This window comes from Gavialis gangeticus, unplaced genomic scaffold (genome assembly GCF_001723915.1).
Source record: "Gavialis gangeticus isolate Ggan-Ray unplaced genomic scaffold, GavGan_comp1, whole genome shotgun sequence".
Taxonomy (NCBI): domain Eukaryota; kingdom Metazoa; phylum Chordata; order Crocodylia; family Gavialidae; genus Gavialis; species Gavialis gangeticus.
This window is the reverse complement of record NW_017729019.1, coordinates 12,463,566-12,478,697: the sequence shown is the minus strand read 5'-3', so window position 1 is coordinate 12,478,697 and position 15,132 is coordinate 12,463,566.

Here is a 15,132-nt window from a genome sequence, read left to right as displayed (position 1 = left end):
CCCCGACTGCAGCAGACGTAGCTCTGCCATGGTCACGTCAGGAGTCGGGAGCAGGGCTGGGAGCTGAACCCGGCAGCCCCCACATTGTGCCACCACGACCCAAGCATCTCCCTGCCTCCAAGCCCAGGGCACCCCAGAGCTTTGTGGGGACGTGGATCCGGGATGGGCAGCCAAGGGGCAATGCTGAAGGCGGGTGACAGGACGGGTTTTGCCATGGGGAGACCCGGTGGCGAACAAGAGCTAGCCGTTTTGGAGCAAGGCTGTTTACCAGCTGCTACGCGTCGGGCTCAGCCCTCAGCAAGAGGCACAGGCTGGGCTGGGGCATCTCAGACGTTCAGCAGCTTCCCGGTACAGGGCTTTTCCTCCCCTCGCTCCTTAGGGCTAGAAAAGCAGCAGCCTCCTGTCGCTGTTAGCAGCAGAGGGAAGCGCAGGTCAGCCAGCGGGGACTTGTTTAAATGGTGTGAAATTGTTCTTTATGAGGCCACTCACCTCCTGCTCGGTGCGAATGGCCTTTAGCGGTGTCTGACAGTCTGCTCTCCCACAGGCTGTTTGTTAGAGAAAGCTGGTCTGAGCGGGGCTGGCATCCCTTGCTCGCGCCGCCAAATGCAAAGGGTTGCGAGGACAAAGCGGCCGGCCACGAGGGCACAGGGCTGGCATGAGCCACCTCCCCGCTGCTCCATCTTCTTCTTCCCAGCTAAGGGCTCGAGCAGCCTTCCCTTTCTGGAGCAGCCGCTGGTGCCAGCCGGGGCTGCCCGGGTCTGCGCCAGCTCGAGGGGGAAGGAGATGTGGCTTCCTCGCCCCATGCACAGACGCAGCTTCCCACGTGCCCTGCAGAAGAGCAGTGCTCAGACGAAGGCTCGAGATATGGAGCAAGAAATCTTGGCCCGGGGAAAGCAGCTCGATTCAGTGAGGAGGGGAGTCAGGATTTCACCCCAAGCAGCATCCATTGCGAGGTGTGGCCCGACAGCCCTGAAGCCCCCGGACGCCGTAATATCGCTGCGGCACCAGGCACGAGACGCCTGCACCATCCTCCTTGCACTTCTCCCAGCAGGACCCGTCCCAGACCTGCTCTTTTCTGGCTGGGCTTTCGGGACCGGGGCAGCGGGGGCTGAGATCAGACGGGACCAGCCTGCACGGGGATGTGGACAGGGCTCCTCAGGACCGGGGACACCCCCGACGTCCAGGGCTCTGTGCTGGCCCCATTTCCTTCAGCCTCTTGTTTCAGCCCCAGCGGTTAAGCTGGGCAGGGCCTGCATGTGAGCTTTGCAGAACGAGCGAGGCAGACCAGGGGGGTAAGCATGTAGAAATCAATAGTTTGCACGTCCCACACATCCTCGTGGAAGGGACAGCTCTCCCAACCCTCCTGGCTGAGGCCCCGTCTCATCTCCCAGCCCTGCACCCGGTGATATAACGACGCTGCAGTCAGATACTCTGTGCAAGGCAGGCCGCGGTTCTCCCTCCTCGTGGTTTATTTTGTCTGCAGACCTGGTTGGCCTGGCACGCTGCTGCGCTCCTTAAATCACTGCGCTGGCCCTGCCGCCCTCTCGTCCCATCCCTTCCTAACGAAACTTCAGCCGGGTAGGTGGAGTTAGCCTCGGGAATTGCACACACATGCACACGCACGTGCACTCCTGGCAAGTCTGGACAGCGTTGGGCAAGGATGAGGGCGCAGCTGTTTTGCTCTGACAGCCCACACATTTCACACCGCTTGTTCTCTTCTGCCCCCGGGTCCATCTGCTGCCCCCCCGGCGCACCCGGGGTGGAGTGAGGCCATCTTGCCCAGGGGTCAGCGAGGCGCGGGAACGCGCTGCACCGGCTGTGCAGGCCCGTAGCCGTGGGGGATGCTCGCGGGACACCACGGCTGAACTGGACGGATGCGGGGGGCACGGCTGGTCTGGAGGAAGGTGCTTTGTGCGCAGGGGCAGGGCAGGCTGCAGCCACGACCTGGCCCACTCTGCCCTCCATAAGAGACATGTCAGCATGAATTAAACACCACCAGCACCGAGCGCAAGCCATCCCCGACCTCCGTCAGGGCAAAGGACGAATTGCCCTATCGAGGCTTGGGACATCGAACACAGCCCTTATGCACCCTCGTTACAGCTGGACCTGCCTTCCTCCCTGCTGGGGGCTCGTTAGTGTAATCAGCAGTCGGCAGGGTGATCCGGCTAGGATGAGACGCTGAAGAGAGCCAAGGCACCAGCTCAGGCAAAGCTTGTACCGGTGCCGGCCCGTGGGGAGTTTACTCATGCATTTATCTGTGTCTTGAGACCAGGGCGAATTATTGCCACGGGAGCTTTCCCCACTCCGATTCGTTTCCTGAATACTTAGGGCAGGGCCTTGCACAGCTGAGTCAGTCCGGGGAAGCTCTTGCCAGACTCCTGTGCCGAAGAGACGCCGAGGCCTGTGTAAACCGCACGCAGGGATCTGATTCCTGATGGATGTGACGGCTAGGCGAGATGTTCTCGGGTTCACAGATATTCCCTGGACCCCAAGACAAGCCAGGGCAAGCACATCCAGGGGGTGAGGCCTGCTTTCCAAGGAAGCGAGCAAGAGCTTTGCGTGCAAGTGTGCATTCACACAGGTCGTACGTGCCAGCACGGACCTGTGCAGCAGACAGCACTTGCACTGGTCCGGGGAGGGGAAGGTGGACATGTTACGCGTGGAATAAATCCACGTCCGTTGGGTTCAGGGAGGAGCTGGCCTCTGCAGAGCAGTGGCCTAAGGCTTGCCTGTTAGTAGGGCTGACTGCAAAAGAAAGTTGCTCTTTCACTTCCAGCTCAACTAATTAACCCAATGTTCCTTTCAAACAAAATATCACGGCGCTTAATTATTTTTTCGCTAACCATTTGCAAATATCATCAATTACCAAAACATGACACTGCTGCCTTTTGCAAGACACTGGAATCATATTCCATGTCACACTCTGACAGGAGCACAGTAAAACTGCATTATTCAAATTGCATATCAGTCACAAAGATTGAGGAGTAATTTGTCAAAGTCACCGCTGTGCTCAATAACCATTTGGAGATGACTAAGTAATTAATCAATAATGCATTTGCACCTTTTCATTTCCCCAGACTTCAGGGACTTGCACTCTGCGAGTCTTTAAAATAACAGCCTGCTGCTTGATGCTCCTGGAGCTGGCAGCTGCTGCTCACCGCAGGTATTTGTTCAGGTCTGTTTCCCCCGGGCCAGAGCGCTCTGGCTGGGAGGAACGTGGGGCATTTTTACACACCCTCTCAATTTACGTGCTCCAGCAGGCTCGCTTCATCGAGTTTGCTGGATCTCCAGCACATCGGAGCAGGCTCCCCGCATGTGAGCAAGTGCCCTCGGTGTCCACTTACACCCTGTGCCTCTTACTCACAGCTGCAGATTTCAAGGCGCTTGGTCCTGCCGGGCAGCCTGCGATACGTCTGAAGTGCCTGGCATCAGGGGCTGGGAATGAGAAGCAACCTTGATTTTAGCCAGGGAGGCCTGTCCTCGGGGTGTAACTCCACGGATATATTACAACCTGCAGTTGGCTCTAAGGAAATGCACCCCTGCAGAGGCCCAGAGCAAGGGCTTTTGCCTCCTGTAAGCCCCTCGAGCTAAGGTTTCAGTGGGGCACGGGCCTGCCCCGGCTCGTGGCCCAGGGGTGGGTCCCAGCCTTAGAGGAGAAGTTGTAGCTACACTGCCTTTCACCTTACACCCTTCTGCGTGAGGATGGCAGAGGCAGTGTGCGCCCACGGCATGAGCTTGGAGTGCCCTTGGCTTTCTGGAGGGCAGAAAAACCACCAGCAAGAGGCAGCGTGGTCCAGTGGATGGGGCGTTGTGCGGGGACCCGGGAGGCTCTGCTCTTGACCTCGGGCCTGGGGCACTTCATGGGCACTCACCATGCCGGGGGCTGCGGACACTTAGCAAGCAGGGCCCCGATCTCCAGTGGGGAGCTACTCTCATGCGAACGCACGACAAAGTCAGTTATCCAAATGCCAGTTAACCAAGCCGTTCGGTTATCCCCGGGGAGGAGATGCCGCCAACACACATGGTGCATGTTACAGCAAAAATCTTCTTCCAGTGACTGAGGAAGTCATCAGCCAGCCGAACAAAGCTGGCGCACGCTTTCCATCGGTCACGTACAGAACCGGCCGTTTCATGTGCGTTTCATTAACTGAACGATTTCATTTTGCAAACAGGTTTTGGTCCCAATTAGTTTGGATAATTGACTGTCTCCTGTAATCATAAGCCTGTGAATATCCGGATGCCTGACTCCGGCCAGATGGCATCGAATAAATAACAGGAGCTGCAGGGGAACTGCAGCCAAGCAGGTATGCCACCAAAGCAGCGCTGGAGCCGAACACAGGATTGCACGTGTGCGTTTCCTCCTCTGGACGAATGATGCCAGAATACTCCAGATACCAAGGGCCACTAACAAGCTAGACAGGGGCTTGCGATCCACTGAGCAAACGCGGTTTTTAAGGTCGGTACTCGCCCAGTTATGCAAATATTGGAGATACTGCTAATTTAGTCTAACTTCTTTTTTCATTTAACGTCCCCCAGTCCCACTGTCTGTACTGTAATCTGAGAAGAACTCGCCGGTGCAGTGAAACGATTTCCCTTTGAGACTGCCAGCAGTTTCATCTCAAAATGCACTAAAAAGTGATAATTTGATTAATAAAATGGTGAGATCTGCCGTCCTGAAGGGCTTTCCAACTCCATATCAATCACACATCTATTACTCAGTGCTGGCTTCACTAAATGCATTGTTGAACTCATTGAAAACTATGTTAGTAAAATTAAGTAATTGGTAAGATTAATGCTGTTGCAGAGCTATAACCTGGGCAGGATCCAGATTGATTAGAGTTAATTATCTTCTGCCTGCTTAAATAATTTGTATACTGCTCTCCCCACTCTTCGTGAGCAGAAAACACTTGGAAAAGGCTCATGCCCGTACTGGTAAAGCTGGAGGGAAATGGAGGACAGCCCTGAGCTAAGGCGCCAGGCAGAAAGTCAGGAGAGCAGGCATTCAGCTGTGGGATCTTGGGCGAGTCCCTCCATCCCCTGCAGATCCCAGAAGGGGCCAGGACTTCTCCGGGAAGACCGGACCCAGCATGCAGAGGCTTCCTCGGTGGTGGGAAACTACTGGGAGCTGCCCTGGAGAAGCAGGGCCAGAGTCTGGTCTCCGTCCCTGTGCCCAGTCTCCCTGCACAGCGTGCTTTGCTGTGGCCGTGAGAGGGCACTTGGAGACGGTGGCACCACGTCAGCCTAGGGGATGGTGCTGGAGAGCTCTTGCCACATTCAACAGGACTAATAAAGAGGTTTAGCCGCGTCCCCGTTTGGCTGCGACCGACAAAAGGAGAGAGTCGAGGAGCAAGGCCGGGGTGCAGAGCCATGGGGCTGAGCACTGTGCACCCCTTCTGCTTTGCTGCACCAGGATCTCTGGTCAGCTGGCTACAGCGGGGCCCTGCGTGCTCCTCCGAGCAGGCAGCCTTGCAAAGGCACGCCGGCTCCTTCTCCTCCCTGGCATCGCTGTTCTCTGGTTGCATTGCAGTCATAGCTAGAGGGTCTTTTATTTTTTAACAGTGCAAGATGTCTTTAATGGAGCTGTGCCAAAAAAGGGGCATGAGTTAAAACTCCAGACAGCGAAACCTTTTCTCAGATTCCCATGAATAAACCTCTCCCGCATCTCAGAGAAGCACATAAAACAAAGGGGAAGCTTGCTCTTCTCTGGAGCCCTTGAGGAATAACAGCTTTGCCCTACAACTTAAATGCTCACAAATAACTCTTCCCACCATCCCTTTTATAACCTCAGCCAGCCCCGGCTTCCCTGCATGGGACCTGCAGCGGGCTGCTTTCTGGCCCCAGCTGTGGGGGGCATGGGGGAAGAAGTCCAGAGACGCTCCCTGGGCTATTCACCCCCCGGTGCATAGGCAGACGGGGCAGCTGAGCTGCAAGAGGAAGGGCAGCTGGCAGGTGCATGCCCCCCAAAGACACCAGCTACCAGCTACCAGGCAGGGGGGTACAACCCGTGTGCTCCTTGTGCGATACATGCACTATTGTAAATGATGGCAGAAGTTGTCCTGCTCCATTTTTGTCTCCGCAGAGAATTTTAAACATCCTCTAATTTTGTCCCTCGGTGCTGGCATGCATGATTGTCCTGCTGATCCATATTCATCCCCTCGCCGCTCCTGCAGAGACTGCAGAAGTCGGGGAGTCGCTGGTAGAGCTCAGCATCCGTAATCTTTATTATTGCTATTAATGCACTGGGATCCCAGGCCCTGGAAGCCTTGCAGGACAGGATTCCCACCGCATTTCCGTAACTCATCACGGCTGGATTAGGGTGCAACAAGCCAATCAGCGAGTCTTTAATGGGATCACGACTTCATGCCACTGTCAGGCGATGAGTTGCGTTGCCTGCGAATCGATTTTACATCTGTTTTCCCAGGCTAGCGTCTGTCCTCAGGGCTCAGCCAGGAGACGTAGCTTATCCCCATGGCTTTTTCATGGTGATGTCAGGGTCTTATTCTTGCCACAGAAGCACTGCAGGATGGGCTATGCCCCAGGGGTGTGAGCCCCAGAGAGTCTTGGAAATGAGGGCTGCTTTGCAGACACACTGGAGAGCACTGAAACCTCAACAAAACCCGGGTGGAAGGGATGAGTCTAAACGCTGTGGAAATGCCCATGCAAAGCCCCAATGCCTTGCGTGCGCCAAGGCCCGGGGTCTTCTGCCCACTCTGTCTGGACAGCGCAGCCCACGGCTCTGCCACGCCGGGCGCCTAGACGGCAGCGGGCCAAGCTCTCTCCTGAACACCCAATGTTGGCTTCCCTAGGCGAGAAGATCCGTGGTTTCTCCTCCCAAAGAGCAAGCCTCTAACCAAACAACGGGCTTCTGCGGCATGTCTCGCTGCCTACGGGCTGGGCTCCTCTGAGCTGTTGTTTGTGTCTTCCCCTCTGCAGCGTGGAAACCAAGCTGTGGGTTGCATCGGGAGCAGGGCGTGGGGTGCATTTGTTTATGAAGGAGGGTGGCCCTGGTCCCGATCTCTGCCACGGGCCACGTCTGTTGTCACCGCCTCCTGCGGCAAAACGAGGGTCCCAGTCCTGCCCGTGCGAGTAGACAGCAGCCGCGCACGAGACTCGGCTCAGCCTTGGGGTTCCCAAAGGAGCAGACACCCCCAGCTCCGGGGTTTATTGTAGCAAGCTTTGATGGAGCCCTAGGAAGAAGCCAGGTGAACTTCTCCCTGGCACAGCCCCTGAGGCCTGGTCAGTCCATGGCAGAGGCCTGTGCAGATACTAAATGAGCCTTTGCAGTGTGGACACAGCTTTGCTGAGTCCTGCCAGGCTCGTTTCTCCGGGGGCTACGGAGGAGATACGACCCCCTGCTGCACCAGGCAGGGTTCGAACCTATGTGCGACAAGGCTCCCCGCCCACGTGAAACTCAACTCAAAAACTCTGCTGCCTGCAGGCCGCCCAGCCGGACACGCGTGCTCTTGGACTGCAAGGGCCCGGGACCAGACCGGCAAACTCCCTGGCCCAGGCGTGCGTCCCCGAGCACGTGGCAGAGACACGTTTCCGTCTCCCCAGAGGTTTCAGTCCCAGCTTGCTCCGAGGAGGACGGGCTTTGTCCCAGGGGCAGGAGGCTCAGGCAGGAAGCAGGGATGTCATTAAAAGGCAATGGAGCATGTGCTAATTGGTCCGTGTTCCCAGTTAGCAGGCATTTATTAGGGATGTCTGCCTTCATTCATATTCAGACCAAGCTAATAATATTATATTAACCTCTGATTCCCCTGACGTGAACAATACGAGTCTAACCAGAGGCTGCAGGGATTTCACAGCGGCGGGGCGATCTCTGGGCTGAGCGTCTGCAGATGGAGCGCGCCCACTCGCCCCGGCCGTGGCCGTCCGTAGGCACCCCGCGCCCAGCGATGCAGGCCACAGGGGTGATGCACGTGGGGGAACACAACCCTGACGGGGAAAGTGTTGGGGCAAAGCAGACAGCGCTCCGGCAGGTTATAATTAGACAGACAAGCTCGCTGCCTCTTTTCAAAGGATTTTGAGCTATTTATAAGGCTTTTGTGGGCCTAAACAATGCCCTGGCTCAGAGGTGAGGGAGGCTTTGCCGCCTGAGCCCCCTCACAGCAGCTTTCAAAGATTTTGGGCACAAAAAGCAGGGACAGACTTCAGCACAGAAAAGCCCCATGCCATTTCCATGTAGCCCCGGGTGAGAGAGGACCCGCAGGAGCAGGCCGAGCGGACGCAGGCAGCACGTATCCCAGGCCAGGCAGCAGAGCCGGCGCTCCTGGCCTCCGCGCCACGTCCTCCTTCCGGAGGCTGCGGGATGCAGTCGTCCCGCGCAGTCCTTTCTGCCTCTGGCCCGTGGCTAAGCACCGCCCGTAGCGGTAATCCACAGCAGATGAGCACGGCCCCGGGCTCCAGCTAATCCCTTTGTTACCCAGCCGTGCAGCGGAAACCAGGCGCCAACCCCAAACCAGGAGATTAAGAGCAGGCTGAGCGAGGTACAAATTAAATTGTAGCCTCACCAGCACCACGGCAGCACCCTCCCCACAAAATCACTCTGCAAAAATGGAAATCGATGTTAATCCCTGATCCCATCAGCAAGCAGGATCTGCCCAGAGCAACGCTCATGCCTGCATGGCCTCGCCCCCCATGAGCCCCTGGAAATAGCCCAGGACTGGGCACTCGTTTTTCCAACTATGTGCTGGGATCTGACCCTGAAATCAGCAGAGAAGCACGGCAATGAGCAGAAAGGAGCAGCTGACCCTGCCTGCCGCCGCGCTGCAAGTGCGATAAGGCCAGCGGCATCGACAGCACTAGGAAAAATATGGTTCCCCTAAATCTCCCCGGTGCCTGGAGCCCAGCTGGAAGGGAGGCACATTTTAGGGACTGAGGGAGAACACAGTCCCTGGCTGTGCTTCAGGCATTCAACACGCTCCCCGCCCCGCTGCGCCCATCAGTGGAGGTCGCACCCGAGCCCGTCGCAGCGGCACACGCAGCTCTGCCGCCGAGCCTCACCGAGCGGGTTTGCTCGCCGGCCGCAGCCCGAGCTGCCCCCTGCAAGCGAAACAGCTGCCCCCAGGGGTAAAACACGTGTTTTAGGCTGGACGTAAGAAAAAATGTCTTTACTGTTCGAGCCCCCGGGAGCTGGAAGAGACTCCCTCCAGAAGTGGGGCAGGCGCCTACTGAGGACTCATTCAAGAAACGCTTGGATGCCTGGGGCGGGGGGCTGGACTTGATGATCTTCATGGTCCCTTCCAGCCCAAATGTCTATGAAATCTATGAAATATTCGCACTTCCATTTTCTGGCCTGAAATAGGAAAAACCCAGGGAACGCACGTTCTCCTTCTCTTCCCGGCATGAGGGCCCAGAGGTCTGCATGCTTGCAGACAACATGGGGCCATCTTCTCCCAGGCACCCCACACTCCAACCCCGCTCCTGAGGCTGCTGGGCCCTTTACGTGCATGCCTGGGTAGGGAGATCCTCCCAGCACGACCTGCCTTTCAGGAGAAGCCTCCGTTCGCTCTGAGCCCTCCTGGCTTCCCTGGGACGCTGGGGTATGATGGAGGCACGAGCTCTCTTTGCTCTAAGCCCGATCCCGCTCTGCATCTCAAAGCCAAGGTAGCTACAGGCCGATTTGTGCTAGAGACAACAAACAGGCCGAGGAAAACTTGCAGCTCCATGGAAAAAGCAAAGGGCCCTTTCCCCGGCTGGCTGGCGCTGTGGGCCGGTGGGCGAGAGAGCTGCAGCAGGGAGCTAATGGCCTGGCAGAGCAGTGGGGCTGGGAGCAGGACGTCTGATCTCGCCGCCGTGGGCACGGCCGGAGACGGGACGTGGCTGCGGTGGCTGTGGACACTCCTGTGACCCACGTCCACGTCGAGGAGCTCACCGGGGAGGCTCTCCCTAATCTGCCCCTCATCCCAGAGTGCAGCTCACGGTGCCCGAGTGCTGGGATAGAAGTGCACCATCCTCTGGGCCAGGCAGAGGATTGGGCCCCAGCTTCGCTACCTCTTGTTTGACGGCGCTGACAGGTCACCCGGCGGCAAGCCCCCCGGTGAGCTCCTGCGCGGAGAAGTCCTCTGTATTAGTCCTGACAGGTAGCAGTGATTCATAAAGCAGAAATAAACTGGAGCGGGCTCTACAATTCCACCTCATTTTGTCTCCCATTTCAGTTTTACATCTTTCAGCATAATGCCGGATAGTTAATTATGTTTCCATCTTATTTTTCAGATAATGCCCCTCTTGTTCTGCGTGTCGCATCCGCTCAAAGGGTTTTCATTTTGCCTTTCATTTCACCTCCTAGCAGAGCTCTAAATTTAGTCAGCTGGTAATTTTTGGATATTTTATACATTATGCCTTTATTATTGTGAAGTAAAATGGAATCCGTGTCTCTTAATGTGCTCTCTAACAATCCTCCACCAAGCCTTAATACAAAAGGCTTTTTCCGACAACTAATTGAATGGGGTGTAATTATAATACCCCGGGAGATGGTATTGAAAGTACCTTCACTGTGACAGGTTCCTGGGACTAAAAGCCCTTCTGTGACTTCTAAATCTTGGCTGTGCTGGTTCCCACATCAGTTAATGCACCGATGTGTTAAGACCAGGGCTTAGCAGGGATTTGAGCGGGCTGTTACTCAGCGCCTGGGATCTCCCCTCGCTTACGGGCTGGCGTTGTGGTCAGGCAGAGAGGCCCGGCTGCATTGCATGGTCTTCCTGGCTCCCAGGAAAAGGGGAAGAAAACACAGCTGTTTGGCCAGGGTCCGAGAGCGAGGCCAGGGCACAGGCCAGGCACACTCATAGGAACAAGCCTCGGCTCCCGAACCCCTTGCTTTTCAGCAGGGTCGATCTGCAGATGACCCAGACCCTTGGAGAGATGCTAAACTTTGCATCCTCCAGCTGCTCCCTGCCAGGGCTTGCAGCCTGGGGCCGGGGCGGGGGCTGACTTCGGCAGGACTTCCAGTACGGATGGGCTGGGAGATGCCAAACTCGAGGAAAAATGAGCTTCCAGAAGCAGCCAGCTACTCCCTGGGCAGCAGAGAGCTGGAGCCCCCATCTGCTCCCCAGGGCCCAGAGCTGGGAGCACCAGGGACTCCCCTCTGCTTCGTGCTCTGCCGTACGTGGCCTTTATAAGTCGACGCTCCTGTCTTCCCCCTGCAAACCCGGAGCAAAGTAGTGGGGAGGGAGGCGGAGGACCACGTCGGGCTCCTCTGAGGCAGCCCTTGCAGCCGTTTGTTTGAAAGCGGTTATGTTTCGGCAGGAGAGGCAGCAATTTTCCATATTTATATGCGTTACCTCGATGCTTGCAGGGAACAGGCAAGGTCAGCACTCGGCAGAGACACCGAGGGGCTATTTCTTTACTAAACAGCACATTGCAGTAAGTGAAAAATCAGCGTTAAGGGCAGCCATTAGGCAGACAATAAAATGCTTTTATATCACTGTACGTGTTGAGCTCAACACTTCTGCCGAGCGGGGCCTGGAATTACGAGCAGCCGACTCAGTGCTTAGCCAAGCAGGGATCCCTGCGGCCCGAGGACGGGAAACCGCCTGTGCTTATTATTCGTGGTTGTTAATAACCCGACAGCAGCACCCAGGACCAGGCGGCACAGGGGTAGGGGCTGTACAGCCACGTGGCCCATGCCCTGGGAAGCTTGAAGCAGACGATGAGAAGAGACGGATACAAACTGGTGCCAGGTTGATTCTGCCAACACGCGCACGTCTACACGTTCATTAATGGGCTTTGGGTGATGCACATTAAATCTAATGCCTCCACTGTGAAATGCAAGAAAAAGGCACGTTTGCTTATTTTAATGCGCATTAGCGAAAGCCCACGGTTTCTCTGTGATGTTTTAACGTGCATCAAAATAGGCTAACGTGCATCAAAGAGCACGTGTAGAAGTGCCCGTGATGGAGACTTAAATGATAATCAGCGAAAAGCAAGAACTGTGGGATGGGAAATGGGAATCCTCGTTCGGGAAAACGTATCTGGGAGAAACGAATGTACAAAGAGAAACGGCTCCATGGTCTGGGAACACTAACAACTAATTAGTCTCTGCCGTCGAGAGTTAACTCTGAAGCAAAGCTTCAAACACAGGCATGTTCCTTTCTTTCCTGCAGAAGAGAGTTGTCTCAAACAAAAAGAAAGAGAAGTACCCCGAGTGCATTTTAATTGTTGTGTTGAGTCCCGTGGCAGTGAGGAAAGGCAGGAGTTGAGCATTGAGCCTTGTGACAAGCCAGCGGGCTGCTTGGGAAGCACGGCACGGGCAGGAGCAACACGCGGGCGCTGATGCACTTTCTGCCTCCGACCCCGGCAGGAGAGGCGCGTTGTGGGTGGTTGCTAGCTTGCTCCTTGCTATGTCTAGAGCTCTGTATGCTCCCACCTTTATGGATTAATGTGCATGTATACTGCATGTGCACGTGTAATGTCCTGGCCACACTAAGCTGAGGGCTCCTCCATCCCGTCCTCCTCATTTGCTCACGGAGGCAGTTCGAGTGCCCAGGGTAGCACGTGCTCCAGCTGGGGCAATACAGCCCCACAAGCCTTCGCCTGCCTGCTGCGCTCTGTTTTCCTGGCACATCTGCAGTTCAACTCCGAGGCCAGAGCGCCCTGGCACAGACTTATCCAGCGGTAACTGCAGCTAAGACTAACGCCAGGAAAACAACGGGGCAGAGCTGAGGGCACTCTGCTCGCGCAGACGGAAGCTGGTGCCTGACCCAGCGAGGAGAATCAATTAAAACCTCCCTCCCCGGCTCCACTGTTAGTTGCAAAGGGCACAGCATGGAGTGAAGGAAGAGGGAGGAGGAGGCTTCTCTCCCTCCTTGCCCAAACGGAGCCAAGGACACGGTACGAGGCAAGAAAACCAAGGCTTGCTTGCGGCACGCTCCGTCAGGCCCGAGCACAGTGAGCACCGAACGAGCATAAAACATGACACCAACAGGCCGGGACACCTTTGTGACTACCAGGAGCTCATCTCACCACAGTCCCATTGCGCAGTGTGGCACTAGCTGCTGGTTTCAGCCTCCTCCGTTTTCTTGCCATTGCACTTGCAAGTCCAAGGCAGAGAAAAGCTGGGAAAGGTGCGTTCTTCCAGCTCATTTATTACTATAACCAGAGCACCTGGGGCCACAGCAGAGGCAGAGACTGTGTCTGCCCCACTGCAAACCCTGTAAGAAAGGATGGGGGTGCCAATAAGATCCCTGTTCCCATTTCACAGAGCTGGGGGCCCAGAGAGATTATGTGACTTGCTCAAGGAAACAGGGAGGGTGAGTGGCAGGGCTGGGACAGGGACCCTCCCAGCCCGTGCTTTAATTGCAGCACCATCCCGCCCGCGCATCGGCTCGGCTGGTGGGAACCTCACTGAACCGCAGTAAAAACCGGCGCACCTGCATACCCCCATCCCCAACATTTACAGGAAGAAAGAGCGAGCATGCGTGCTAGCAATGCAGGAGTATCAGCCTCTTTTGCAAAAGTTAGGGGCAGTTTCCCCACATTTTGCTCCTGCACACGAATGGGGCCCTGCTGAGGAAACAAGTTGCTTCCCAGGCAAAGGAGAAAGCTGTCTGCTGGCCCCCGAAGGCAACTGGCCATGCAGATGGCAGCACCCGGAGCAGGGGGGCCAGCAGCAGCCACTTCTGATTCCTAAAAAGCCTTTCCCTGCTTGCCCAGTGCCTAATCTGCAAGTGCTGGCAGAAGGGAGCAGACGGCTGGGCTCCTCGCTTCAATGAGTTCATCTCTTGCTTCAGGTCTGCACTGGGGAAAGCCAGGAGCTTGCTCATAAACAGACACTCACACCCCACCGCCGAGGACTGCATTAAAATTGGATTAAGTGATATATATGTACTTGTACTACAGGAAGACAGAAGAGGACGACAGGAAAGAAAGGGAGGAGCGGGGTCTGGCATAGACGTTTTCAGAAGTAGACCCTCTGAGGAGGGCAGCGGGTGGGAGTACGGGTATGGAGATGGGTGAGCGAGCACATGGTTGAGCTGTGTGAGGTGTTTTTGGTGTGCTTTGAGCTGCCAGGTGAATCACAGGGGCCACTTGGCAGTGTGTTAGAGGTAAAGATATCTATATCTATATCTATCTATTTATATCTATCTATATCTATATCTATCTATATTTTTTTTTCCCTGCAAGGAAAAAGAAAGGATGGGGCTCCCATTCAGAGCTCCAGGCACTACCCCAGCTTCTTCTAACAAGGTGCTCCAGGATCAGTGGAGCTCACATGAGCCCCATGAGCCTCAGCTGAGCCTCTTCCAGCCTGCTGCTGCTTTGTTCAGATGCTTTGGGGTGAGATAATTTGTGGGTGCATCTCATGCCCCCTGCTCTGCATCAGCCCAGCGGCTGCAGGACTGCTCAGGCCGGTGTTGTCTCACTCCTGGCTAAATCTGCAGCCCGCTCCCAGCTCCAGAGCAGCTCCTAACCCCCTGCCACAGAGCAGAGGGGCTCTGGGGCATGCCAAGGACATGCCCAGCTCTCTCTGATATTGAAAAACAGCAGCACGCACACCCAGACCTTGCAAACCAGTGCTGCCCCAGGCAGCTTCCACCCACCTCACCCCCACCAGATCCCGCGCTATAGGCTGCCACCACCCATTTCCTCCTGCTTTTACAGCCAGGTCTGGGCCCTAATAGGCTCCTGTGACCAGCTGCAGGTGCACCCTTTAACCCTTTCCTGACTGCTGCCATGCCTCTTCAACAGGGACCCAGATGGGCATTAAATCCCGCAGCTCTTCTCTCATCCCTGCTGCTGACATCGCAGATGCCAGGACGCAGCCCCTGAGGGTTTCTGGAGAGGCTTCCCCCATTGCAGGGCATCTCTGGTGCACCAGCGCACAGCCCAGCCCTCTGGGATGCTCGGTCCCTTCACCCACTGCTGCAGGGATGGTGCCTGGGATCGGGTCTGGCAGCACGCGCTCCCTCCCCAGGGGGCTAAGCAGGGCCCACAGCGCTGGCTGTCAGACACCCTTGGCAGCCCTGGGCTGTGTGTATGTGTGTGTAGGGGTGGGCTGTTAGGGTTCAGGACAGCTGCATCTGGACTTGGCAGGATGTGCACATCAGCTCAGCTCAGCGAGAGGCGGCAGCCAGCGTGCCCTGCCTCCTGGCCCCTCTCTCCTCTCCCCCACAAAGCTCTGTCTGACGAGCA